The sequence below is a fragment of the Prosopis cineraria genome, unplaced genomic scaffold (genome assembly GCF_029017545.1).
Source record: "Prosopis cineraria cultivar Desert tree isolate PC_DT_omini unplaced genomic scaffold, ASM2901754v1 PC294, whole genome shotgun sequence".
Classification (NCBI taxonomy): domain Eukaryota; kingdom Viridiplantae; phylum Streptophyta; class Magnoliopsida; order Fabales; family Fabaceae; genus Prosopis; species Prosopis cineraria.
Window position 1 is genome coordinate 1 of NW_026555621.1, and position 27,976 is coordinate 27,976.

Below are 27,976 nucleotides of genomic sequence, written 5' to 3' on the forward strand. Positions count from 1 at the left end.
AAAAAAAAATCAATTGATTACGTTTATATTTTCTTTCTTTTATGTAGTTACGCATGGCGTCAAACAAAGCTTATGATGACGATGAAGATCAAGAGGATAAAAGTATCATTGATTATTTGCCTATCAGATCAACGATATACCAAAGGTATATTAATGAGTGTTTTTGGATGGCAAAATACTTTAGCAAGAAAATTAGGCATTGTTTTTAAGTGTTTGTTATATCAAGTTCTCTAATAAAAATACCACTAAATAGATATCTTTACAACCAAATATTCTTTCGGTTACACCAAAAAAACAAATGCATTTTTTTGGCCAAAACAAATCAATTTTTTAATAAGTAGAATATTATTATCATCACTAAAAATAGATTGACCCAATTAAAAAAAATAAAACTTAAAAAATAAATGAACATAAAATTTGATCCTCAACTAACCTCATCCTATGTCCTTCTAGAATCTTGCGATTGCAACCTTGTGATGCTCCTTTTCTTTCGATGTTGAATAATTCCTGCCCAATTCTGGCCAGTCTAGAGAGGAGAAATCAAGTGCTATGAGTATTTCGCATGCTGGATGTACAATTATACCTCGAGAGCTGGTAATGCTATAACCAATATAGCTCATGATTTTAGCTTCAAAAATTAAGTTTTACGGAGAGGTTGAAATGATCGAGATGAAGCTGGACAGGACCAGAAAGATCTTGAAATAAAGCTTGAGGACGTGAAAGAGACCATATAATAAAGACTTGATGGTGATTCTGCCTCTATAAATCCGAACCGTGAGACGTTGAAGGTTGAGTTTCAAGAACTGCTAATGCTCCCTGGTGATATAGGCACATTGATGCTTTCTTTGATGTGTTTCTATATTCGGATCTTCTCATGTAGCATAAGATTTATATACAAAAGGGATTAGACACAAATAATCAGTTAGTTATAGAAAGGCAACAAATCTTGTGTCGATTTCTCTATTCACGTTACTGTCATGTCACATGAATGTATCAGAATTTTGTCTCTTGAACAAGGCTGAGCATAAGTTTAGAATGAGTAAAAAAGAAAAGCTGAGGAGAGAGCTTTTTCGGGGCAGACCTTTGGAGTTGTTACAAGATATCACAGGTTTGTGATCAATGAGAAAATTTTGTAGGGTGGTTATGAAATGTGCATCATATATTATTAGAAATAAATAGTTCTTGTTGTAAATGTAATTGATTGTACTCTTCAATTTGATTGATTAATTGCAATGGGTTCGTCCCACGGACAGAATTTGTGACTAGCTTTTGAGAGACTGTAGATTTTGATTTAGAACTTGAGTTTGGAATATGTACTTGATTTTTTATGACAAATATATGAACATATATATATATATATATATTTGGCATACGTATTCTATTTTCACCCACAAAAAGTGATGGTGAGAAAATGATTATTTCAAACAATATGTAATAAAAAAAATATGATTTTTTGGTCAAAAATTTATATATACAAAATATTTTATTTTCAGATATCATTTACTATCTTTAATACGTTATGCACAAAATTATTTACATTGTAAATTAATAAATTAAATATATGTTTCATGGTAAAAGTGTACAAAACAATACGACAAATGAGTACACTTATTTTACCAATTCGAGAGAAATGCTATTTCTTAAAGAGCACAAACGGTCCGATTCAAACTTTAATGTTAAGATTCGCCTACTTTTACAAACCGTTTGTCAAAACAAAATCTAGGATATAATCCTTTTTGGGAAGATTTAATGGTTTGACAAAAATTAATTGGCATCTAAATGTGTTATAATTGTTGATATTGTCTCCTTCCCATAAAAAATTGCCAGTTTCTAATAGATTTTTCCCCCTTTCACATGAATCTCAAATACGATGAGTTGCAAGAATTTTTTCCATCATATATTTAATCTTAGTTGATTTTCTACCAATTTCTCTCGAAGTCAGTTCTATAAGAACAATTTTTTAAAAAAACAGGTGCATTTAATTGTTTGGATTTAAATGAATGGAATTTGACAAAATAATAGGGAATGAAAAAAATAATTGCTCCAATCCTTATTTTTTTAGAGAATGAGGGAAATATGAATATTAAGAACCAAATATGACAGATTTAAATTTATTTATAGAAGTTTTTTTCAAACATTTAAAAAATATCGTCTTTGATCATGTGTCATTCGCTAACTACTTATATATAAATTCCATAGACTTTGACATCGATTAATAATAAAATAAGAAAAGCATAAAAAAATTAGATACATTGTATAATTGAAATCTCAATGGGCTCTCTTCTTTAATTAAATGTAATATTCTTCAAAGGACCTAACCCTAAACTTATCATCTATCTCTCATACTTACACGTCGCAGACAAGTCATGAAACATTCTAGAGTGCAAAAGGTCCAGTCCCCCATTCCCCCCCTCCTTTTTATTGAGATCCTTTGTTCTTTAGATTGTGTGTTGTGGCTTGCGGCTCTTAAGGACTCTTTTCTCCCCATGTGTATTGATCAAGGTACTAAAAACCAAAACAGTCATTGAATTGATCAAGAGTGGGTCAAGAATTAATAGTTCAACTGGGGATCAACCCGGAGTTAGACCAATCTTAATTAAAATAGTATAATTTAATTTATATACATAAAAATATATCATTTTTGAATATGGAAAAATGAACATTTAAATAAAAAATCACTAGTTCTGTTGAAATAACTCAACAAAAATTTAATAAAAAGAGAAAAATCTTATACATGTTAGCACAATCCCAAAAAAATTCAACAAACCTGATAAAATCCTAATAAAAAGTTAAATAATTTAGTCCAAAACTTCAAATAACCTAAAAAATTTAATATAAAGAAAAATTGTTAACATAATCTTATTATAACTGCTAAATTTATTAAATATATTGTTAAAGATTACTTTGCAGTCTATTTTTCACAAATCTTGAGCTGCTAAATTTATTAAATATATTATTAAAATTATTATTAAAACGGATCATTTGACTTGGTAATGAAAAGAAAATAACAAATTATAATAAAAACAAAATAAAGCTCTACCCATGTGATGATGGCAGTAAATGGTACTGGTTTTTCGCAGAGTTAATGGGAGGCATAGAGAAAAGCTTAGGAGAGTAAGAGAGAGGGTGAGAGTAGACCAGAAGCCAAGAAGCGTAGATAAAGATGAGCAACGTAGACAGAGACGCATGTTGAGGTTTCAGAAAAGCAATACCAGTAACTAGAGACAGAAAATCGACGTCGACTGCGAGGTTTCAAACAAAGAGATCCGGAGAAGAAATAAACTTCGATGGCAAGAGGCAGAGATGAGAGATCAATTTGGGCCGTCTACTCTTTCTAGAGATCAATTTCCGTATTCAGGCATGAGTTTCTTTTTTTAATTCTTCTTAAAAGCCAACAATGTCGTTCTGTATAACCCAGCCAAAAAAAAAAAACTCAAACTATTGGGTTAGCTAGGTTGTCTAGGGTTTACCTCCGGTTGGATAGGTTACATTAGGTTAGCTCCAGACCAGTTTAAGAGGAAATCGGATCAAGAAAGAGTCTAGTTCACCAGTTGAATTGGCCAATCTGATCAAATTTTCCATTTAATGGTGTTGATGGTTACAAATGTTATTCCTAACACAATTAATCAAGAGGCACTAAAAATACAAATTAACTCTAATATGATTATAAGTATGGGTCAAAAAGATATATGCCTATCTTGATGACAAATTAGAAAAAAAATTCTAATTACACATTACCTAATATTATGGTCCAATTAAGATTCTCATTTTCCAAGACAAATTAGGTACATTGTATACAAATAATTAGATACATTTTATATATTAAAAACTTAAATGAGATCTCTTCTTTAATTAAATATAATATTCCTCAAAATACCTAACCCTAAACTTATCATCTCTCCTTCATGCCCAAAAAAAGTAAAACTTATCATCCCCCTCTCTCTCTCACACGCACGCCGCACACAAGTCGATCAAAAGGTCTAGAGCAAAAAGGTCAAGTCCCCTTTTATTTTCTCTCCTTTTTGAGATTCTTTGGTCCTTTGCTTGCCTTTGTGGCTTCCGGCTCTGGACGGTGCTATTCTCATTGTGTGTCGATGGTGATGTTGATGGAGGATCTATCATCTATTAAACTTATGAAGTGATAGTTGATCATTCTTATTCGAATTTCCATAGTTACAATCGAGGTATGTTTGCATCAAGCTAGTCAATTACTGCAATTTTATTTAAATCTTGTATAAAATGCTTTACGGTTCGTAGGGACTACATTTAATTCCAGAAGTTAGTGGTGAGGTAATTATGGTGGTCATGGTAAGCTCTAGAAGCTTCCTTCACCAGATTTTGGTGGTGTCATTTTGCCCTTCGCCTTGAGTTTTTCTGGGTCTTGGTTTTTGGAGAAAGGTTTTTATTGATTGAATTAGGTTGGGTTTTTCTAGTTTGGGTTTAAATCTTTATTTATTATTATTTTTTACTTTCTCTTGTATTCTATTTGGTTTGATTTAACAAAAGTCATTTGAATGTGTTGGTGGTTGCTTTCTTTTGTGCAGTTTACCCTGAAGTCAAACGAGGCTACAGATAATGATGAAGATCATGAGGATAAAAGTATTTTGAGTGTTACAGCATGTTGATCTTTTCTCATCAAATCAGCGACATACCAAAGGTATATTGATGAGTGTTTTGCTAGTAAAATTTGTTAGCAAGAAACCTTGCCATTGATCTCGAGTTTGTTATCAGGTTCTCTTACATGAATACCAACTAATAGATACTTTTACGCCTAAAAATTGGGTCTTCCAAAGTTATTTTCACACACACTGAACACTATAATTTTTTATTCATTATCCAACTTTGCCCCTTATACTTTCAGTGTTTTAGTTGGTTTATTTGTTAATTGAATATCATTGTTGGATTGGTCATGAAAACAATTCGAAGATTGTAGTCGTTGCAATAGAGCTTGATCATAAATAATAATCAAAATTGTTGATTTAGCTTAAATAGTTTGAATGCAAAGTTTAATCAGTAGCCATCTAGAAGAATTTCTCATTCTAATATCCAACTTTAGTAATCCAGAGGGACTCAATAGTAATTGGTGCGTGCCCAATTGATACTCTTTTTAAAATAAGTTTGTGTATTTTTTATGCTTAGCTTGTTAAAATTTTATAACAAATGATTATTGTCTCATAAACTGGTTAAAACATAGTAATTATCCCTAGAGTTTTACTTTTCTCCTCTATCATGATTGTTGTTTATTTGTTTCTTGTACATTGATATTGTTTTTGTATCCATGAGCTCCTCACTCAACATTAATTTTCTAGGCAACCAATGCAGCAATAAAACATTATTTTATTTACTTTCTACAATGGTTAGAATTACAGCCCATGTAATAGGTTTTCTGCATAATTTTATCGAGCATTTTGATTGTTTGGAATTCGGAGTTTAATTAATGTGTTCTTCTATAATACTTCTATTAAGTTCTTTAAGCTAACTCAGTATCATTTTCATGCAAAACATTATTTTACAGCACATATATGCTATCATGATGACTTCATGGAATGTGACATATACCTTTGGCCACCTCTTACGATAAAAGTGAAACTGCATCTTCTTCAGGTATTGTGGCTGCATCTTTCTTTTGTGTCAATCTACCATGGCAATTTTAAAATACTATATTTTTCTTTCTAGATTTTATCCCTATCATATTAGCTTTAGTTAAAAGTCTAATTTTCACTTGCATCTATAATCAAGAAGGAAGGGGTAAAGCAAGAAGTACTCGTTCTATCTAGTTGCCATTATTTCTCCACCAATCACTTCATATGATCTCCGCGAATTTATCTTTGATGTTACCAATTTCTCTCCCAACAGTGTTGTGTGTGTCGTCTAGCAGCATTGAAGCATCACACCCTTTCACAAATTAAGGTATTCGTTAGTTCATCAAATTATTTATTGTTCATAATTTCATACCCTTTTGAAAGATTTTATTTAACAATTTTCATTAAATTACCATTGGCATAATGTGGGGGAAAAAGGAAAACCAAAGATATCGTTGCCCTGGAGTCATGTTGTGTAGAACAGAGAAATAGAAGGAGAGAACGCAAGAGATATGGGGACATGATGGAGCAACTATGAATCAAATCAACGATATACCAAAAGTATGTATATTGAAAAGTATATTTTTAATTCTTAATTTATTTTGATATATTGTGACTCACATTTTGGCACATTCTTCAAACTAATTAATGTTACATAACTCAATTTACCAATATGCAAACAGATCTTGATACGATATTTTAAAATTGTTGGTGCAGTTTGAAGATAGATCACTAGTGATATTTGAATGCTTTATACAACTTTTCATGCATATGCAACATTGAACATCATCCTTTTTTTCTTTTTTGGTTACATGTGCGTGTGTGTGAAAAGTTTAGGTGATGAGTTGGGTCCTTGGAGTTCACTAGGGATAGAACATGTCTTTAGGCTTAAAAATGTTTACAAGGTACTTATAGATCACCCACTAAAAAGATGCTCACATTAGCAATTGTGAGATTTGAATCCACAACCTTATAAGTTATGGGCCTAATCGTTACTAACTAGATTAACTTTTTTTTTTTTGAGACATCATCCTTTCAATCAATTCATCATTTATTAATGGATTATGATTAATTACTTGAAGTCATGCTTGTCGACCATGAAATTAGATCAAAGAATGTAGTTATTTCAACAATGAATTGTGATAAAGATTGGTCACAACTATTGCTATTATGTAAGTGTTTTAAATTGAAAGCTTAATCAATGGACATCACAAGGAACTTGTCAAGCTGTACTCTCCTACTTTAATAATCCCAAGTCAAACAACGTCAACAATTCTTTACTAAATTTAACAGTTCTCGAAAATAATTATTTGATGATTCTTGTTTCTTGTAGGCTTGCATTGTTTGTGCTTTGGCAATTAAAGTGAAGGAACCCAAATTCATATGATAATAGAGCAATCCTATAGGAGCAAGTTATATGCTACTCCCTCAAACGCAAACACTTGTTAGTATAGGTTATAATGGAGCTATCCTATAGGAGTGACGGTGGAACTACATGCACTTGTCATAAGACGAAATTAATTTTAATTAATTAGGCTCAATAAACTTGTACCTTTCCATGGCTTGTTTCATCATAAATATACGTTGTACTCTGGGCCGGTCATTTGTGTTTGGTATACATTCATGCATTTATAATAGATCTCTCACATGTTATAGCCTTATTTTCTTTTGGATGAACTACATGTTGTGGTCTCTTTCTCATGGATCAACTACCTAATCGTATTTACACAGGATGAATGAAAGAGGAGAAAAAATTGTAAGATGATAATGTTCAGGAAGATTGATGAATGCATAAGTCTTGAAGTGTGAAAAAGTTCATGTTGGAGAAAAGAAAATCAAGATGAACGGATGCGTCATTGATTATTAATCACAGCCCATCAATCTTTGCTGTTACTTGGAAGAATAGTTGTTTCCGTAGACTTGTTCCAATGGATAAAATTATAGTTGCTTGGGCCGGGTTTGATGACAATAGTGCCATGAACTAGGGCTGGAGAATGGTCTCTGTAAGTAGGTTTTTCATTCCACACAAGAGCATGGATCATAACAAGTAATGGAGCGTAAATAAAGTATTGTTCCCATAGAAATTTATTTTTAAAAGAATGATCAAGCAAAAGACTAGGTAGATTCAATTAAGTAAAGCAAACTACAATTACATGAAATTTGATTTTGAAAATTATATTGAAATTGAAACATAAAAAAAGCAATTGATTTAAGACTTCAAGTACAAATTCAGATATAAGATTATTTATCCTCTTGCATCTCTTAACACTAAAATAACCTCTTCTCATAAATGCTTTTAATAAAAATAAGTGTTAACTAAGAGTTCTAAAAAATAATCAAACAAGTTCTCTCAAATCATGGACATTAGTTGAACTAATTATTGCCCAATCTCTTATTAAAATTAATAAAACCTAATTTAAGCACCAATCTTGATGTGGTTATGCAAGGTTAGTAAGTTTATCTCTATTTAATTAACAAAATCATCAATTCATCATGCAAATTTTAAGTTCTTGCATAATTTTACTCAAGTATTACACTCAAGTTAGCCCTATCAAGCATCACTCAAGTGAACAAATCAAATAAATAATGGTCAAACACTTAGAAGCATTAAGAAAAGAGTCAAATAAGCACTTATATATATATATATATATCTCATTAATCAAAAAAAGAGAGGAGAAAATAAATATTAATCAATACAAGGTTTCAAAATAATTATAGAGCAAAGAGTTAGCTACTCATAATCAACAAGAAGCTACAAAAACAACAAAATGTTAACAGCCATATCAAATTACAAGAGGAAAATTGGAGAAGAAATGAAAGAACAAGAAATGGAGCTTCAAATGGCTTCAAAATTTTAACTTTTGGACTTAACTCATCCAAAGACAAAACCTAGCATAACCAAGCTTCCAAAATGTCTTCAATTGTGTAGAATGCATTCTAAGTTGAGCCAATGACATATATACACCAAGCCCTAACATTTTCAACTAAGAAAAATGCAATGTTTTACTATTAGCGGTGAAAGTTGTGAATAAAGTCACAACTTTGGGCTATCTTGCACACTTCTCCCATGTAGCATGATTAATCACATTTGCACCTCATTTCTTCATCCTAACACCTTCCAAAAACATCAACAAAGTTTACAAATGTTTCTGACCAAATTCTAAACAATAATAACATAGATTAATAAAGCCCAAAAAAGTATCAAATTAAAGTCCAATAATGTGCAAACCCAAAGCAAGATGCACGTTTCCTAATTTAGGCAATTAAAATATATACAATTGTGCCAAAACTATGTTAAAATCAAAGAAGAATGCGCTCATATGATATGAAATTCTAAATGCTAAGAGTACGCCACCATGGAAGGTCATCTTCATAAATAAATAAATGAAAAGGCCTTTTGGGTAAATTTGTATGTGGTCTAGCTTCATGGGATTGAATAATATATTCAGGACCATCTGAGCATGTATATCTTGGTTTGTTCACTCGATACCAGCAAACTAATGATTTCGAATGTTATAGTTATGATTTTAGCAAATTAAACTTAGCTTAATAATATCCTAGAGTCATGCGAAAAAGTATTATATTTTCACCCACAAAAGTGGCGAGAAAATAATTATTTCAAACAAAATGCAACACAAAATATCATTTATAAACTCAAAATCTTAAATATTCCCTCCGTTTCTATTTATAAGAGAAACTATTACTTTTAGCTTATTTTTTTATATAAGTAAAATCACATTTTACAATAAGCATTTATAATGAACTTTCTAAATTACCCCCTCATAATTTTATCATTCATAGTCATAAGAAATAATTAATGGAGGGTATTGTAGTTCAATTTTTTATTTTCAGACACAACTAATATAGTGAATCGATTTTCATAAACTGTGTGATACAGTTTTTTCTCTTACAAATAGAAACGAAGAGAGTATATAAAATGTTTTGTTTGTTAGTTATCATTTATTATATTACATACATTTTGCATCAAATTATTTAATTTTGGGAATTAATAACTTAATAGATTTAATACATATATTTTTCCTTTCTCATGGTATCCTAGGTTTTTGACTTAGACTTATTCTGTTGACAACTTGCGGATACCTCTTTGGAGGGAACACCTCCAACTAAGAATTTAATCGATACTTGATGATACTAAAAATGAAAATAAAAGTACAAATGAGAATACTTGTTTTTCTCATTCAAGAGAAATATTTTTTCTCTAAGAGCAAGAAATATGGTAACACAAACTCTAGTAATATTAAGATTTATATTCTTTTTTTTATTGGTTACCCACAAGTATTCTTCTATTAAAAATAATTCTGTTTGAGGCACGATCAAACATTAAATATAAGCACCTCTTCTAATAGAATTCTTTAAAAAACCCATCGTGAGAACAACTCAATCCATTATTGTGAAGAATTAATGGTTCAATAAAAATTAATTGACAATTAAATTTTTGCTATAATCAATGAATTCTCCTCCGATCAAAATGTGCCAATTTTCTTGATGATGCTTTTTCACACGATTCTCAAACAGGACAAGTTGCAAGACTTTTTTCCCAAATGTGCATGGAATTTCTGCCAATTTCTCATGAATTAGGTTCCCTATTAATAATTTTCAATTAGAGTTTCATTATTTTAATGTACATTCAATGTTTTTTTTTAAGATGTACATTGGATTTTTTAGGTATGTAAAAGAAAATGGAATGAAACAACATAATAGGACATGAAAAAAAAGAGAGATTTATTGTTCTTGTTCACACACACACACATAAGAGGATGAAACAGTGTATAAATACTATAGAAACCTAATAAGAAATATTTAAATTTATTTATCAGATTTTTTGTGAAACATCAAAAAAAATATTTCTTGACCATGTGCTATTCCATAACTACTCATAATTTCGCATATATACGTTGACATTCATTAATACTCAATATAAGGGAACTGTAAAACATCAGATACATTGTATATCATAATTAGAAACATAGTATTGCTAAAAATTTAAATTAGCTTTTTTTTTGTTCTTTTTACAATTCAAGTTAGCTCTTTTCTTTAAATAAGTATTAGTATCTTCAAAAGACCTACCTAAAACTTATCAACTCTCTTACACACACCCTTGGCATCATCTTCACCGACCCTTGGCATCCTCCTTTTCAGATCTAACGCTTCATCGCTTCGGCTTCTCTCTCCCACTTTCAGACCTGAGCGATTCGACTCTAGAGAAAAGCGGAAACAAGAGATCTGACATCGTCTCCCTCGAAGGCATCCCTAAGATCGTCTCCAACGACGAGTCCTTCCTCCTCAGCCTCGTCTGCGCCGAGTTTCACGACAACCTCAGAATCCTATAGACTCTAGAGTGATTTGAGCCCAATGCCCCATCTTTGAACTAGATCCCCTTTGCTGCCGGCGTGGCTGTACTTCGCCTACTCTGTCACGCTCTTGGCAAGCATCGAAGGGTTGCAATGCATGAGTGATGAGTTTGAGAGTGAACTGGATTGATCTTTTTCAACTGAATGAGGTCACCGGAAAACCCTTCAACAGCAGTAGGTTCTTTTGGCATTCTTCGATTTTTTTCCCTTCTCATTTGATATCTTTTAGAGTCGAGGTTTAATGGTTTTTCATGTGCTCCACTGGATTCTGATTGTCAATGATTTTGGATACTTGTATCAAAATTTGTCATCATTTTTCTGTGATGTGCCTGATTTAACTTCATCTTGTATAATAAATATTACATCAGATTGGGTTCTCGAGGAGGATTTGGTTCGGGTTTCTGTACATTTGTTGTTGTTGTTGTTGTTTTTTTTTTTTTTTTGGGTTTCAGATTGGTTTCTTGTTTTCTAATTCTGGCTCCTTGATGAGGAGTAGTTCGTGTTTCAAATTGGGTTCATAAATATAAATCTTTAAATTTCTGTTTGATTTAACTAGATTCAATTGACTCAGTTAGTATTTGATTTCTTTTGTGTAGGTAACCATGAAGTCAAACAAAGCTTATGATAATGATGAAGATCAAGAGGATAAAAGCATCATTGAGTTTATTGCATGTTGATTTTTGCCTATCAAATCAACGTTATACGGTATATTAATGAGTTTTTTGGCTGGTGAAATGCCATGGCAAGAAACTTAGGCATATGTTTAAGTTTTGGTTTCCAGGTTCTCTAATATAATACCAGCAAATAGATAATTTTTTACACCTAAAAATGGGATCTTCCAAAGCTATTTTCACATGAACCAAATACTATAACTAATTAATAATCTATCCATTTTGTCCTTATCATGTCAGTTAGTTCATTTGTTAATTGAATATGATTATTTCATTGGCCTTGGGAACAAATCAAAGAATGTAGGCATTGCAACAATGGTGGATTATAAATAATAACCAAAATTATTGATTTTGCTTGAATATCTTGAATGGAAAGTTTAATCAGTAGACATCTAGAATAATTTCTCAAGCCAATATCATACTTTTGGAATCTAAAGATACTCAGTAATTGGTGCCCGATTTTCGTACTCTTTTGAAATAAGTTTGGTATTGTTGTTTGTGCTTATCTTATTGATAAAAAAATTAACAGCTGACAAATGTCTTGGAAATTTAGAGGTACAGAGATGCAAGGATGGATCAAGACCAAGCTGAAAAGAAAAGAAAAATCTTGAAATAAAACTTGAGGAAGTCAAAGAAACCACAAAAATACTTGATGGTGACTCTGACTTGATAGTTTCAAGAACCGGCTAATATTCCTTGGTGATATAGTGCATTGATGCTTCCTTCATGTGTTTCTATATTCGGTTCTTCTCATTCAGTATAAGAGCTATGTAATTAGAGAGATTGGACACAAATAATCAGTTGGCCACAGAAAAGCAATAAATCTCATGTTGATCTCGTTGTTCACATGACTATCATGTCACATGAAGGTATCCGAATTTTGTCTCTGGAGAAAGGTTGAGCTAAAGTTCAGAATTGAATGAGTAAACAAAAAATGTTGTGGAGAGATTGTTTATTGGGGTGGACCCTTGGAGTTTCGCTCTATTTCAAGTGAAGCTCTAGCGTTAGTTACTTGGTAGCATAAGTACGCGATCAGTGAGAAAATTTTGTAGGGTGGGAAAGAAATGAGTATCAAATATTATCATAGCTTGATAGATCTTATTGTAAATGCAATTGGTTGTATTCTTTAATTAGCTAGTTTGGTGGATTAATTGTAAATGGGTTCCTCCCTCAGATAGAATTTGTGACAAGTTTTTGAAAGACTGTAGATTTTGATTCAGTATTTGAGTCTCAGGTAGGGTCTACTTGGTACACAATTATGAGACCAACTTGATTTTTCTTGACAAATATATGTATATATGTTTGCCAAAAGTATATATTACCCCCAAAAATGGTGGGTAGAAAATGATTATTTCAAACAAAATGTAATACAGGATATCATTTATGCGGACAAAATCTTGAGTAGATATACTATTTTATTTGTCAGATATAATTTACTATATTTGATACACATTTCACGCAAAATCATTTATTTTATGTAAATTAATAAGTTAAATATGTGTTTGATGCTAAAAATGTACAAAATAATTCAAAAATTGAGAATATTTTATCAATTGGAGAGAAATGTTATTTCTCTAGGAGAACGAAAGATCCGATACAAATTTTAATATTATATCTACCTACTTTTATGAAACTTTTATCAAAACAAAAACTACAATCCTTTTTTGTGAAGATTTAATGGGTTAGAAAACAAATTAATTGATATTTAAATTTATATTTGATATTGTGTCTCAATAAACAATCCAGCAACTATTCGTTGATGATTGATTTAGTTGTGAACAGATTTTGAACAGGGAAAATATTTGATGATTGCTTTAGGAGCATCATTAAATAGAGTTTCATCTTATTGACATACAACCATTCGCGGCCCTAATTTTGCACATGTGCCAGATATGAAAGTAGAATTTATTTTTCCAAGGTTCATAACACGAAAGCTATTGCTAGCTTCAGGCAAAAAAAAAAAAACGAAAGCTTTTGCCAGCCAAACTATATTTACAATAAAAATTAATTGAATGTGACCTAAATGAAGGTATTTTATTTCAGTGAAATACAACTTCAGTCCCCTACAAGCAATAAACTTTGACTTCATAAACACGTTTTATTGATAAATATAGGGTGAAACATTAATACAGCCATTTTTGTGAAAATTTAAAGTTTGAAACAAATAAATATTGTTGCAATAAAACTAAGTCCGAATATATTAAAAAAAAATTACTCTCAATTTTTTTGGCTATTTGTTTTGTTTAATAGCACAATCAATTTTAATCATTATTGTTAACTGAACTTGATTGATTAGTCTGTTCGATCGGTGACAACCCATCTAAACCAAACATATATGCATGGTCAGACCTAAAATGCTTGCGAAGCTGATTTAGTTAAAAATTGATAAAAAAAACCAAGAAAATCGATAGATTAAACAACATTACGTAAAATCGAAAGTTGGCATAAGAAAAACAAGAATGGAGTTGTATTCTTCTTCAGTTTTGTATCCTTTAATTTGTAAGTTTTTCTTTGCGAATGAAAGTGTTTCAGTTTGGTTAGAAAAAAATGAGTTATATTTTTTAAAACTTATTAATAATATGATTTGTTAAATTTTTATACTATCTATTGATTGATTAAATATAGTTATTCAATTACTAATAATTTTATTACACCTTGCAAATAATTTGAATATCGCATTAATTATCAATTCAAAGACTGATCCAATTTTAAAAATATTGATTTTAATTAATAAGTGGATATGTTTGTTATTGTTTTATAAAAGGTCTCATTTCTATTGGTTGAATATGAGAAAATGAAAAAGGTCACGAAAAGGCTTTCGCTTTCTCCACTTCCATGAAGCTTCCTTCACTATAAAGATCGTGACAATGTAAAAAACGTGTCTTTATCTACAATTGGTTAATGACAATTACAGTTAAAGACTATATATTTATGAAATCTTAAAAAACACCAAAGTCCTTGATGATTATGTTTTTTTTTATGTAATTTTCCCACCGTTCATTTCATTATTTTTTTCTCTACTTAATTTTTATCATTTCAATATTCATCTTTAATATTTTCAACTCTCATCTAATCAATTTTTTTAGTATTCAATCGCAATTTTTTTCTAATGCTTATCTTAGCTTTAATGTTTACAACAATTATCATTAATTTTTTTAAGTTCTAAAAATATTAAACATGAGTATTAAAAAAATCTTGGTCCGTCTTTAAAATTTCTAAAATTCATAGTCCTTAACTATGAAATATTCTTTGAAAAATTCTCAAATATCACTTTCCCTTTGAAGGTTGGTGAATAAGAGGAGGACAAAAAAAAAAAAGAATACACAATTCTGACGCAAGTCTCACCATAAATACATGCATCACATCTTGTATTTTCATCAAAGAGAAAAATCTCATAGGCACTTATAATAAATATTAAATATTGATCATACATTCATACTCATATAATGGGTCCATATTTCTGAGAAAATTTGCCAGTGTGAAAATTGCAGTGACCTTATTGCTTCTGCTCATCAATGTTCTCTTCGTTTGTGAAGCTTTTAGGCGTCATACTTTTGTGGTATACTTTCTTCCCACTCTTCGCTAGTTGTTTTTTTAGAAAACATTATTGGTCCCTGTAGTTCTAACAAATTTTGGTATAGGTTCTACTATTATTTATTTATTTATTTTTGGTTGTTTCAGGTTCCTCTGTTTATCCCGTTTGCAATATTAATGAAATATGATGACATGATACTAACAATGTTAAATATGCTAACATGTAACTAACGCTGTTAATCCTTATGTTGAGGTGATCAATTAACAGGAAACAGAATAAAGTGGCCAATATATAATGTTTACTTATTATATAATATAAATAATAGATATAAATGCATTAATTGATATAGAATAATATGAATGTATTCTGTTATTAGTGGAGAAGTAAATAATATTATAACATCTATTTGTTTTGAGGAAAGAAAGATATAACTGTATGATTAATGAATTGAATTGAAGATAAAAAACGCAGCCTACACAAGACTGTGCAGCAAGAAGAACATATTAACAGTGAATGATCAATTTCCAGGGCCTACCTTGTACGTTACGAAAGGGGAAACTATCATTGTTGATGTCTATAACAGAGCCAACTGCAATATTACCATTCATTGGTAAAACCTTTCCTTCCTGTAATTATTCTACAAATTTAGGCACAATGATCAGTTTATTTATTTATTATGAGTAAAGTAATCTGGAAATGCAGTATAGCAGATCATATAGCGAAGCAGGCTCTGAATAGCTATCCTGGTTTTTTTCGTTTTAATTTCCCATCTCCCGAGATGGGGACTTTATTGCTAGCGGATTGTAATAATATTGCCCAAGTTTAATGGGACTTCGTCTAGGTTATCAAAAAACGAGATATGGACATCCAAAATAAGGACAAGAGATCCTTTAGGTAGTGTTTGTATTAGTATATTTAGATTTGAAATTTTAATTTAAAATATCACATTTTAAATCTATGTATTTAAAATTCTCTGTTTGGGCTCAATTTAAATAACAAATGTTATTATTATTAGGTAGTGTTTGGAAGATGTATTTGGAGGTTTGGAATAACAAATGAATTAAGATAAAATTTGGATTTGGGTTGGAATAAAATCCAAATCCACAAATCTTTAAGTATCCAAATAGGGAACTTGATCCAAATCCAAATCAATATGTGTCCAAACATAGCATTAGTGAATTGGTTTAAGAATTTGCTACTCATTCCATGATTTACTAGCATCAAGACAAGAATTTGTAAATGAAATTCAGTAATTTATGTAAAATCTCTCGAAATATATATTATCACTTCCCGTAGTTTGCTACTCTCATAGCCTTATTTGCAACCTTCAAAACATGAATTTATAAGTAAGATTTGTTAATTTGTAAAGTAAAATGATTTTCAAGTAATAATATATTTGACAAGTTTTATGTTTACAAATTCCAAATCTCAGTTGCAAATTGTTTGTTCTGATAGCTGCAAATCATGAAATATGAGTGAGTTTAGACTAATTCACTAAATCACCTTTGATCCTTATTTCAAATGTTCAAATCTTTTGGTTCTTATTTAAGTTTACACAATCTTTTGCTGTTTCAATGTCATTCCTCCGTTATTAAACTATAAGGAATTAATTATAAATTAATCTTTAAACTGTGATTAAATAATGATCATCATATCATATAAAAAATTTAAGTGTAAACGTAATCAAAGAAGGATAATTATATTTTCCCTATATATAAAATTTCAGGACATGTATGCATGTATATCTAGATTAATGCTTTGTGAAAAATAAAAATGAAACTAAATTAATGCAGGCATGGAGTAACCCAACCAAGATATCCATGGTCTGATGGTCCTGACTTTATTACTCAGGGTCCCATTCGACCAGGTGGAAAGTTTAGCCAAAAAGCCATATCTTCAGAAGAAGGCACTTTATGGTGGCATGCTCATAGTGACTATTCTCGAGCCACAGTTCATGGAGCCATCATTGTTAAACCTCAGCCAGGAACTACTTATCCTTTTCCAAAGCCATATGCAGAAGTTCCCATTATAATAGGTACATATAGAATATACATATATTGTAGAGCTCGATCTCTCTCTAGACCCATATATTGCTTGTGGTCTGTGAACAATAATGGGCTTCCAACAAGTTTTAGTATATATTTTTCTCTTAAAAAAATATAAGATATTTTAATCAAATTTTGCTTCTCAATGCACTAATTAAATGTCTTCCAACTAACATTATCTTTTTACATTTATCCTTATTTAATAGGGTTGCTAAATATAAAATGATTTATTTATCAATGGCATTTTTTATGAAAACACATTAACTACACCTTAAAATACTAGAAATGTACATTTTTGACATCTAACCCTTAAAAAAATACCTTATATTTATAAACGAAAGGAGTGTATTGATGATTCAGGAGGTATTTTTATAAGAAAAGTGCTGACTATTAAGTGTGAGTTGTGAATGTAGGAGAATGGTGGACGAGTGATATTGCTGAGGTTTACATTGAATTTCTATCAAATGGGCAAGATCCCAATAATTCGGATGCTTATACTATCAATGGCCAGCCTGGAGATCTTTATCCTTGTTCCAAGTCTGGTGAGAAAAGTATAACACATATATTAGATTTTATAGTTTGTGTGTGTAGTATATTTCCTTAGAATTATGTGGAACAACAAAAAATACTTATGGTGCATATGGATTAATATAGATTTAGATTTGAATTTGAATCAAATTCCTCATTTAGATATACAAAAATTTATGAAATTCCATTTCTTCTTATATATAATTTATTTGTAAATTTTAAATTCTCTCTACATCCTACTCATTTAAAATTCTAGCTACTTCAAATATCTTGTTCTCTTCATATTGTCACTATTGATACTGTTATGATTTTTATATCTTTTCTTATCTTTTGTGGATTAAAAAATAGAGATAAACTTATCAATCTCAATTTTTCATTTTCATTTCAAATCCCAACTCATTTATCTTCATTTGAAGTTTTTAAAACTAGCCAAACAAAGGATTTTAAATATATGGATTTTATATGTGAGATTTAATATATGAGATTTCAAATCTAAAATCCAAATTCATCAAATCCATCAGTCCAAATGCTATCTCTTAAAAGTTTTCTTCATCATCCATTCATTCTATGAGACAAATAGTATGTTTTTCCAAATATATATAGTGGAATCACATATTTGAATGTATTCAATGTATACAGGAACTTTCAAGCTCATGGTAGAGTATGGCAAAACCTATCTTCTCCAAATAGTCAATGCTGCTGTTGAAAACAATCAATTCTTCGCCATTGCAAATCACAAACTCACAGTGGTCGGAACAGATGGGAGCTACACAAAACCATGGACGTCTTACTCGAAGCGAACGGGCCATCAGATCGCTATTACATGGCTTCTTCACCTTATTCCAGTGCCTCTGGTGTTTCATTTGATTCCACCATGACCACTTCTATTCTTCAGTACAAGGGAAAAAACCATATTCCATCATTATCTTCACCTTCCTTACCTTCCCTTCCAGCCTCCAATGACACCAATGCCTCCATCAACCACATAAGCCAACTCAGAAGTTTAGCAGATCAAAACCACCCTATTGATGTGCCATTAGAGATAAGTACAAGTTTGTTCTTCACGGAATCTGTTAATTCTTTGCCATGCTTGACTTGTGACAACGCGACACGTCTTTCCTCCAGCATGAACAATATAAGCTTCAAGTTGCCTTCAAACAGTAACATTTTGCAGGCTTACTACAACAACATTACTGGTGTTTAGGAGGAAAATTTCCCAGATGTGCCTCCATTGTTTTTCAATTTCACTGCTGAAAATTTACCTAGGTTCTTGGAGACTCCAAGTGTGGCTACAGAAGTGAAGGTTCTTGAGTATAACTCTACAGTGGAAATTGTTCTTCAAGGGACTAACTTGAGAGCTGGGACAGAACACCCCATGCATCTCCATGGACATAGTTTCTATGTGGTCGGATGGGGATTTGGGAACTTTAACAAAGACAAGGATCCTTCAGACTATAATCTTGTTGATCCTCCCTATCAAAATACTATAGCTATTCCCAAAAAATGATTGGGTCACCATAAGATTCAGGGCCAACAACCCAGGTATGTATATGTTGCATTCTTAAATTTAATGCCTTAATTGTCTAGTGGTTTATTTTTTTTGGTAGATTGTACACATTTCGCCTTAATATTGTTGAAATTATTTTGATCATTTTTTAATTTTTCTAATTTTCATAGGCCTCCCTTTTTATTTTCAAAATCATACAAAGCTATCCTGAAAATGAAGACATTACACAGGTGTACCTGAGTTTCTTTCAAATAATTGTATCAAATTTGTCACATCTATTGAGAAAAAAATTGAGTACCACTAAAAAGAGAAGGAAATAGATGATAGTTCTATGTAATATTGGTAAAATTAATATATATATATTGATTTTGATAGCATAAGATAGATCTCTTATTATTATAACAAAATTCATGAAAAATTATATAATTTACTCTATTTTTTTTTTTGCAGGTGTATGGTATATGCATTGCCATTTAGAACGTCATGTGACATGGGGAATGGCTATGACTTTCATTGTGAAGAATGGTAAAAATTCACATGAGCAGATGTTACCACCACCATTAGACATGCCAAAATGCTATTAAGACAAGCACCACCAATTTTTGTTTCTATCCCCAAAGTTTGTATTTTTCTTATTGTGTATTTGTTTTGTTGTGATATTTTTTTTTCTTGTTTAGTTTTTCAATAAAAAGGTAATTATTTAATCTTTGGGAATAGGAATGAAAACGAAAGAAATATATTTGATGAACAACTGTTATGTTATTGTTGAAATGTCAATGATAAGAATAAACTGGTGTTCTTTTGCCAATCAGTTACAGTAACGCTGTTCAAATTGTCTTCGGTGTCCTTTTTTTTTCAAAAAAAAAAACATTTGACTCTGTATTTGACAATTCTGGGTTTTCATCATTTATTAATTATTGTTATTATTATCATCATCAAAATGTTTTGTCATTATTTGGGGTGGGAATCACGTCGGGAATCACGTGAAGTTATAATGCATCTGTCGTAAAGTCTTCGATAATAATTTGTAATCCGTTCTGAAAAACTGTGGGAATTTTACACCTAATAGGGGAAAAAAAAGTTAACTTTCAAAGAATTGACTCTTTTTTTATGTTATTGGAATACTATGAACTTGTTCTTATCCAAAGAAACTTCCACAATGATCGAATACTTCTTCAACTTTGCTTTGTCATACATAAGTTTTCATTGCAATTCGACCTTCTCCAGCACCAACCGCACATCGAAGTGAATAATAGGCTAAAGGCTAAAATAATACTTCCTCCATCCTAATTTAAAAGATACTTTAGATGAAAATTCAATGTTTCTAAATATAAGATATTTTGACAAAATAACGTTCTATTAATAAAAAATTTTTTATTATCCTTCCTATTATATTCTCTTTCTAATATTCTTTTCCAAATAGAGTGTACAATAAAGAGACATTTTTAGAAATTTATATTTTTGTCTTAAAAAATAATATTGTAAAATGTATTTGATGAACTTTATTCGTTAGTGTAATTTTATCTAAAAATATCTTATAAATTGGGGTGAAAGGAGTACTCCAATTTAATTATATTTGTCATTTAATATTATTGTTCACTACTTATTCATTATAGTTTTAAACCAAGCAAGGCACTAATTTGAGAGATCAATAATCAGATCATGATTGAATCGTGGTTAAACCAGCTAGGATTAACTTGAGATATTATTTTTAATTTTATATCTTATATCATTATACGTGACAACTTGTAAACTATTATTTGAAGATTAAAGTTATAAAATGAAAAGAAATAATTTTTTTATTTGTGAAATATCATTTTATTAGTATATAATAATATTAACATGGAAAATTTAAAAATTATCGTTGGCTGTCGATGATAATTTTTTTTAAAAATATGATAGGGTTTGTAGATAAATGGAATTGTATAGCTAGAAGCAAAGAAGTTATTATAGATCTTAATAATCATTCTAAATTTGCAGTTGGTAAGATCTTATCATTATTTTCTCTCCACTACTTATTCATTGTATAAGAAAACAACAAAATATTAGACTTCTAAGAGGCTTGCAAAATCTAAAGTAAAAAAATAAATTTTTTTTTGAAAAATATAGATAAATAAATAGAAGTATAAAAATTTTTAAATATTAAAATCTATATTTACATTAAAAAAATAGTTGAAAAAGAAGGGAGGGGAGTAATAAAGAAGGCTTAATCTAGATACCATCTCAATATCCATCAAAAGGTGGATAAGGTGTGTCTTTTCTATAAAAGGCATGCAAGGAAGGTAGATTGTATGTAGAGCTATCAATTAGGGTTAGCCTAACTCTTGAAGGGTTAGGGTTTAAACGGGCTGGCCCTAATAAGCCTCATTATGTTTTAGAGATCCCTTTTTTAAAGCCTGACTCTAGTCCTTAGGGCCTCGGCCCTATTTTTTTTCTTTTTTCAATTTAAAATTCTAAAAAATATATTTATAATCCTAAAAAAAGTTATTATACATAAAATTAAGTTTAAGAAAATAAATTTAAATCAATTTACATGACAACAAATAAAAAAACTTAAATATTCAGGTCTAATATCAAATAGTAATATCAAAATTAATACCAATAAAAATTACATTTGGCTAACATTATTAGCTAAATCTTAATGAATAAATGAAAGAAGGACGAATGAGTCTAATATATTCATTTCTTTTAATTATATATTTAATCTTTTATTTTTTATATTATAATTTAAAAAATAATAAAAGGGCTTAAAAGAGGTGGTCCTAGCCCTAAAGGGCTAGCCTTTTTATTTTGAGCTTAAAAAATATAGGCCTTTTAAGCCTGAATTACCAATTTTTTTTTAAAATAGAGGCTCGGCTCTAGTTATTTTCAGGCTTAAAAGGGTTGGCCCGATGGGCTCGGCTCTAATTGACAGCTCTAATCACATATGTAGCGTGCGTGGGTGGGGAACCTTTTTATTTGTTTATCATCTTTTTCCCTTAGATTTTCCTAATCATAATCATTTATTAAATCTATTATTAAAACATATTCATCTGATGCAGAAATATTAAGGGAAAATGATAATAAAATCCCTCTAAAATATATGAATGATAATTTAGTCCCTTGAAATGTCATAATTCTCATAAAGTCCCTAAGAACTTTTTTGTTATTAATGAATTTATGTAAATTACCAAATTATCTTTGTTGAAAATAAATAATTCACAAGCTTTGTTTAAATATTCACAAGTTTCATTCTTTTATTCATAACAATACAACAGCAAATAAGAAATTTAACATGCGAAGTTGTGATTTGCTATTGCATTATTACAAATATAAGAAGGAAAATTGTGAATATTTAAACAAAATTTATAAATTATTTATTTTTAACAAGGATAATTTGGTAGTTTATATAAATTCATTAATGACAAAAAAAGGCCCTAAGGACTTTGGAAAATTATGACATTTTGAGAGATCAAATTATCATTTATATATTTCAGAAGGATTTTATTGTCATTTTCTCAAATATCAATGGTCTTGATTTATAGGTGGTGGAGAGAAAATAATGATAAAAAAGGGAGAGGTTTCTCTGCTTGCAGTAGAGTGTTGAACTGCGTAGGTAAAAAATACAGTTCTTTTGCAAGTTTGATTAATGGTTATGCTTTTTTATTTCAAGTATACATTTCCATTTTTTTAAAAAAATTAATCTACAGTTTTTTTGACTGGATCGAACATGTCTAGTTTTGGCCAGTTTTACCGATATTTGACCAGTTTTCTCGGTGTTTAGTTATAAGGATTATAACGGATTAGACCACGAACTAGGGACTAATCGATATGATTCGGTTTTTAATAAATTGGTGTTGTTCGTAAATAATTTTATTGTGTTTATTTCTAACTTCACTTAATTAATTAACTTTAATCTATATTTTTCACACACATACATACTGTTATACATGAATAGATTATTTAGCTCATCAACATTGAGTTAGGACTTGAAAGAATATTCAATATAATAGCTTTAACGACCAAGTATTTAGTTCATGGAAAATTAAAGCCGCAAAACACAAAAGCAACCAAAAATATTGAATATTATTATATTCTTACGCGTAATCATGCATTCATGCTGATCGCAAAACCTCGCAAACTACACACAAACCGCTCTCATTTAAGCATTTTGATTTTGAAAACATCCTTGTCTACAAATAAAATATCATTTAAAATGTTGATTTTATCATTGAACATGTAACTCATTAAAAAAATTTCTGAAATATAATTTCTATTTTGAACCTAACAATTGCGTTAAACCAGTAAGCATTCAATTTATTGTAGGCTTTGTTGAAATATGACGGTTTCATTTTTATTATAAACATTTAATATAAGTGTTTGTTGTCAAGATAAGTAGTATAACCAAGGTTGTTAAACTCATGAGTTTAAGTAAACTCATAAGTTTAAGTAAAAGAATGTAAACTCGTATTGCAAACTCAGATTGTAAACTAGTAAGAGTTTTTTTCTATTAACAAAAAGCCAATAAAATATGACTATAATTTAATTTAAATATATTAAAAATATAAATCATTGAAATTAAATCCATCTTCATTGATAAATTATTTGCAAGACATAAAAATTTTAAAATATAAGAACTTATTTTTGGTATTTTGTTTCTTTTTTTTATTAATATTAGTTTTTTTCATTTCAAATTTTTTCTTTAAATCAAGTCCTATAACTTTTATGAACTAAATTCTTCATAGTTCATACTTAACTCGCTCAACTAAAAAAAAAAATTGACGAGCTTAATTAACACGTTTAACCAAACTTATATCTAGTCCGAGTTTATAAATTAATTGACATGATTGTGTAAGTTAAAAATATAAAAATGATAAACTCAAAGATAAACTCACAAGTTTAATTAAATTTGTATCCAATCAGAGTTTATGAGGGACTTGACATGATTTTATAAACTGAAAATATAAAAACGTTAAACTCTTAGAGTTAAATTGAGAGTTTGACAACTATGAGTATAACTTTGTATGTATGCTTTGCTATTGAAGGTTTTTGAATAACTTGACACTTTAATTAATTATATATAATAAATATTATATTAATATTGATCATATTAAAAGATTATTTTGGAATTTCTCGTATAGATGAAACTAAAAAAATAAGGCGAAAATAAAAGGCGGCAAGTGACATATATCTCTGGTAATCAACACATAATACACTTGACTAAAGCGAAAGATGAACAATTATAATTAATATATGACCTTTACTTTTAATATTATTAAATTTAACTAACGAATCGATAATTCTAAACTAGTTGGTGTATTTGTACTCAAAATTCTTAATTCAAATTGGAATGTGTAGCGAGATAAGTTTAATGATTGAAAAGAATCTTAGCTGTTGCTATCTTTGAAATGTCAAAGAAATCAATGACCTTTTTTTCAAGGAAAAAAAGTTGAACGTATCGCAATTTCAAGGCCTTAGTATATTTATTTAGCCTTTGACTTTCTACATTTGTTGGTTTTGGATTTTCATAATTTATTATGTGAATATATATATTGTTACAAACTTTTTTCTGCTCTACAGCTGATGCAAAAAAAATAAAATAAAATAAAATAAACCGGTTAGTGTTAACGAAGAAATGAATGAATTTAGCAGCTGGCTTCCCATCATCAGCCCATAAAGGAAGAAACATTCAAAATAATTGACCAGCTTTTTACATTTGAAGCCAAACCTTGAACTTGTTCTTATCCATTAAGAAACATCCACACCCTATGCGTGCTTCTTCAACTTTTTGTCTCGTAATCCATAAGTATATTGCTATTTCCTATAACCTGAAACAAAAAACTATTTGATACAGCAGCTAGTTTCTGATGACCAAGTAATATGTTTGTCAGAAAGAATATTTTGACAACGACCTGGCAACATATAATATAATTCAAAGACTTGGACAAAATAATAAAGGCCAAAAGAACAAGCCACACAAATTGAAAAAGTAGTCTTACGCGTAATCATGTTCATGCCAAAGCCTCTCGCAAAACTATATATATGCCTGCATGTGTGGCTACCATCTTCAAACATCTCAATCTCGCATTTCTTCAAGAAAAAAATATATATCAAGTTTTTCTCTTCAATCTCCCAACACAAGCATTGATCGGCCGGACGAGAGCAATTTCTGGAAGCAACAAACAGCATCAGAAAAATTATTGATCGGTGGAGACCAACTCTTCAAGATTTTCCATGAAAATCTCAGTGATATTCATCTTACAGATATTAGGAGTTTTGTTCCTCAACAACCTCCTCGTTTCTCATGCACTAAGGCATTATGCTTTTGAGGTATGTTTCATTATGGTAGTAATTCAGTTTAACTATATATTTTGAAATACTTCTAACTCTCAAAAACATAATGAGATTATATAGACATATAATATGTACATGTTCTAACTTGCATCACATGACCCTTGTGGTTGATTCAATGCAGGTCAAAGAAGCATCGTACACAAGACTGTGTAGCTCCAAGAACATATTGACAGTAAATGGGCAATTTCCAGGACCAACCTTGTACGTCACCAAAGGTGAAACCATAATTGTTGATGTCTACAACCGAGCCAACGAGAGCATCACCATTCACTGGTACGTTAATCAGAAATAAACCAACGAATCCCACATTTTTTTAATTCTCTATCAGTTAACGTAAAGCTAAGCTTCAAGTAATTTGTTTCAAAATTAATTTTAAAATTTAATTTATCAATCTTTCACAGGCATGGAGTGAACCAACCAAGATATCCATGGTCAGACGGACCCGAATTTATCACTCAGTGTCCCATAAAACCAGGTCACAAGTTTAGCCAGAAGGTCATATTCTCTGAAGAGGAAGGCACCCTGTGGTGGCATGCTCACAGTGACTATTCTCGAGCCACGGTTCATGGCGCTATTGTCATCAAGCCTAAGCCAGGAACTACCTATCCATTCTCAAAACCTCATGCAGAAGTTCCCATTATATTAGGTATTTATTTAAGAACTAGATTTCACACTCATATATTCGCTCTCAAGTTTTTCAAGACATACATCTGATATTAATTGTATATGTGACTTGTAAAAATGCAGGAGAATGGTGGAAACAAGATATTGTTCAGGTTTACAATGACTTTCGTAGCAGTGGAGGAGACCCCTTGTTGTCTGATGCTTACACCATTAATGGCCAACCTGGTGATCTTTACCCATGCTCAAATTCAGGTAAATATTACATATGATTGCCCGTTGATTAACTTTATATCTATGTGTTGATTCCCTTCTGATGCCAGTTATTGTTTGTAATATAATAATTCTTATTTTCTATTCATGTCAGAAACATTCAAGCTGAACGTTCGACATGGCAAAACCTACCTCCTTCGAATTGTCAATGCTGCACTGGAACAAGTCCTATTCTTTGGCATTGCAAACCATAAACTGACAGTGGTAGGGACAGATGGAAGCTACATCAAGCCAGTGAAAGTAGATTACATCACTATCTCACCTGGTCAAACTATGGATGTCTTGCTCGAAGCAAACCAACCAATAGGTCGCTACTACATGGCTGCTAAGGCTTATTCCAGTTCTGCTAATGTTCCATTTAACCCCTCAAGCACCACTGCGATCCTTCAATACAAAAGAAGCAGATACATTTCCACTTCACCAGTCCCGTCCATGCCTTTGCTTCCAAACTCAAACGACACTGTTGCCTCCACCAAGTTCTTGAGCCAATTTAGAAGCTTAGCAGACAAGAATCACCCCATTAATGTGCCATTAGAAATAAGCACCGAGCTTTTCTACACAGTCTCCGTCAACACGTTACCATGTCACAACGGTACAACGTGTGTTGGCCCAAATCTAGATCGTCTCGCCGCTAGTATGAACAATATAAGCTTCAAATTACCTCCTGGGGCTAACATTTTGCAGGCCTATTATAACAACGCTAGTGGTGTTTATGGAGACAAGTTTCCTGACACACCGCCACTGAAGTTTGATTTTACAGGCAATGACTTGCCCCAATTCTTGTGGACTCCATCGGTGGACACGGAGGTGAAGGTGCTTGAGTATGGATCCACGGTGGAGCTTGTTCTTCAGGGAACTAATGTGCTTGCCGGAACAGAACATCCTATTCACTTGCACGGACACAGTTTCTATGTTGTGGGTTGGGGATTTGGGAACTTTGACAAAGACAAGGATCCTTTGAATTACAATCTTGTTGATCCTCCCTATCAAAACACTGTGACCATACCCAAAAATGGCTGGGTCACCATAAGATTCACCGCTAAAAATCCAGGTATAAATATTTTACGTACATTCACTCCACAAGAAATATTTGAAGTCCTAAAGATTATATTTTTAGATCTTATACATTGATTCAATTTGGTCTGGATATGCAGGTGTATGGTTCATGCATTGTCATTTAGAGCGTCATGTGACGTGGGGAATGGCTATGACTTTCATCGTGAAGAATGGTAACAATCCCGAGGAGCAGATGCTACCACCACCACTGGACATGCCCAAATGTTGATTTCAATTTCCCAAGGATAAAGACCATGGAAATTCGTTTAACATATTCTTGTATTCGTTTTTTTTTTTTTTGAAAAAATTCTTGTATTCTTTTAATTCATAATGTTTTCATTCATTCTTTTGTTGATCTTTATTAATTGTGTAGTTTTCAAAGTCTTGTATGATGCTTGTCTTGTTTAAATACTTTGAAATAAAATCATTGTTTTGAATTTTTTTTTTTGGTTA

General features: G+C 30.7%; 1 pseudogene; it reads left to right on the top strand.

Moving 5' to 3' along the window:
• The first annotated feature begins 53 nt into the window (after positions 1 to 53).
• LOC129296277 (uncharacterized) lies at positions 54 to 27,976 on the top strand (annotated as a pseudogene).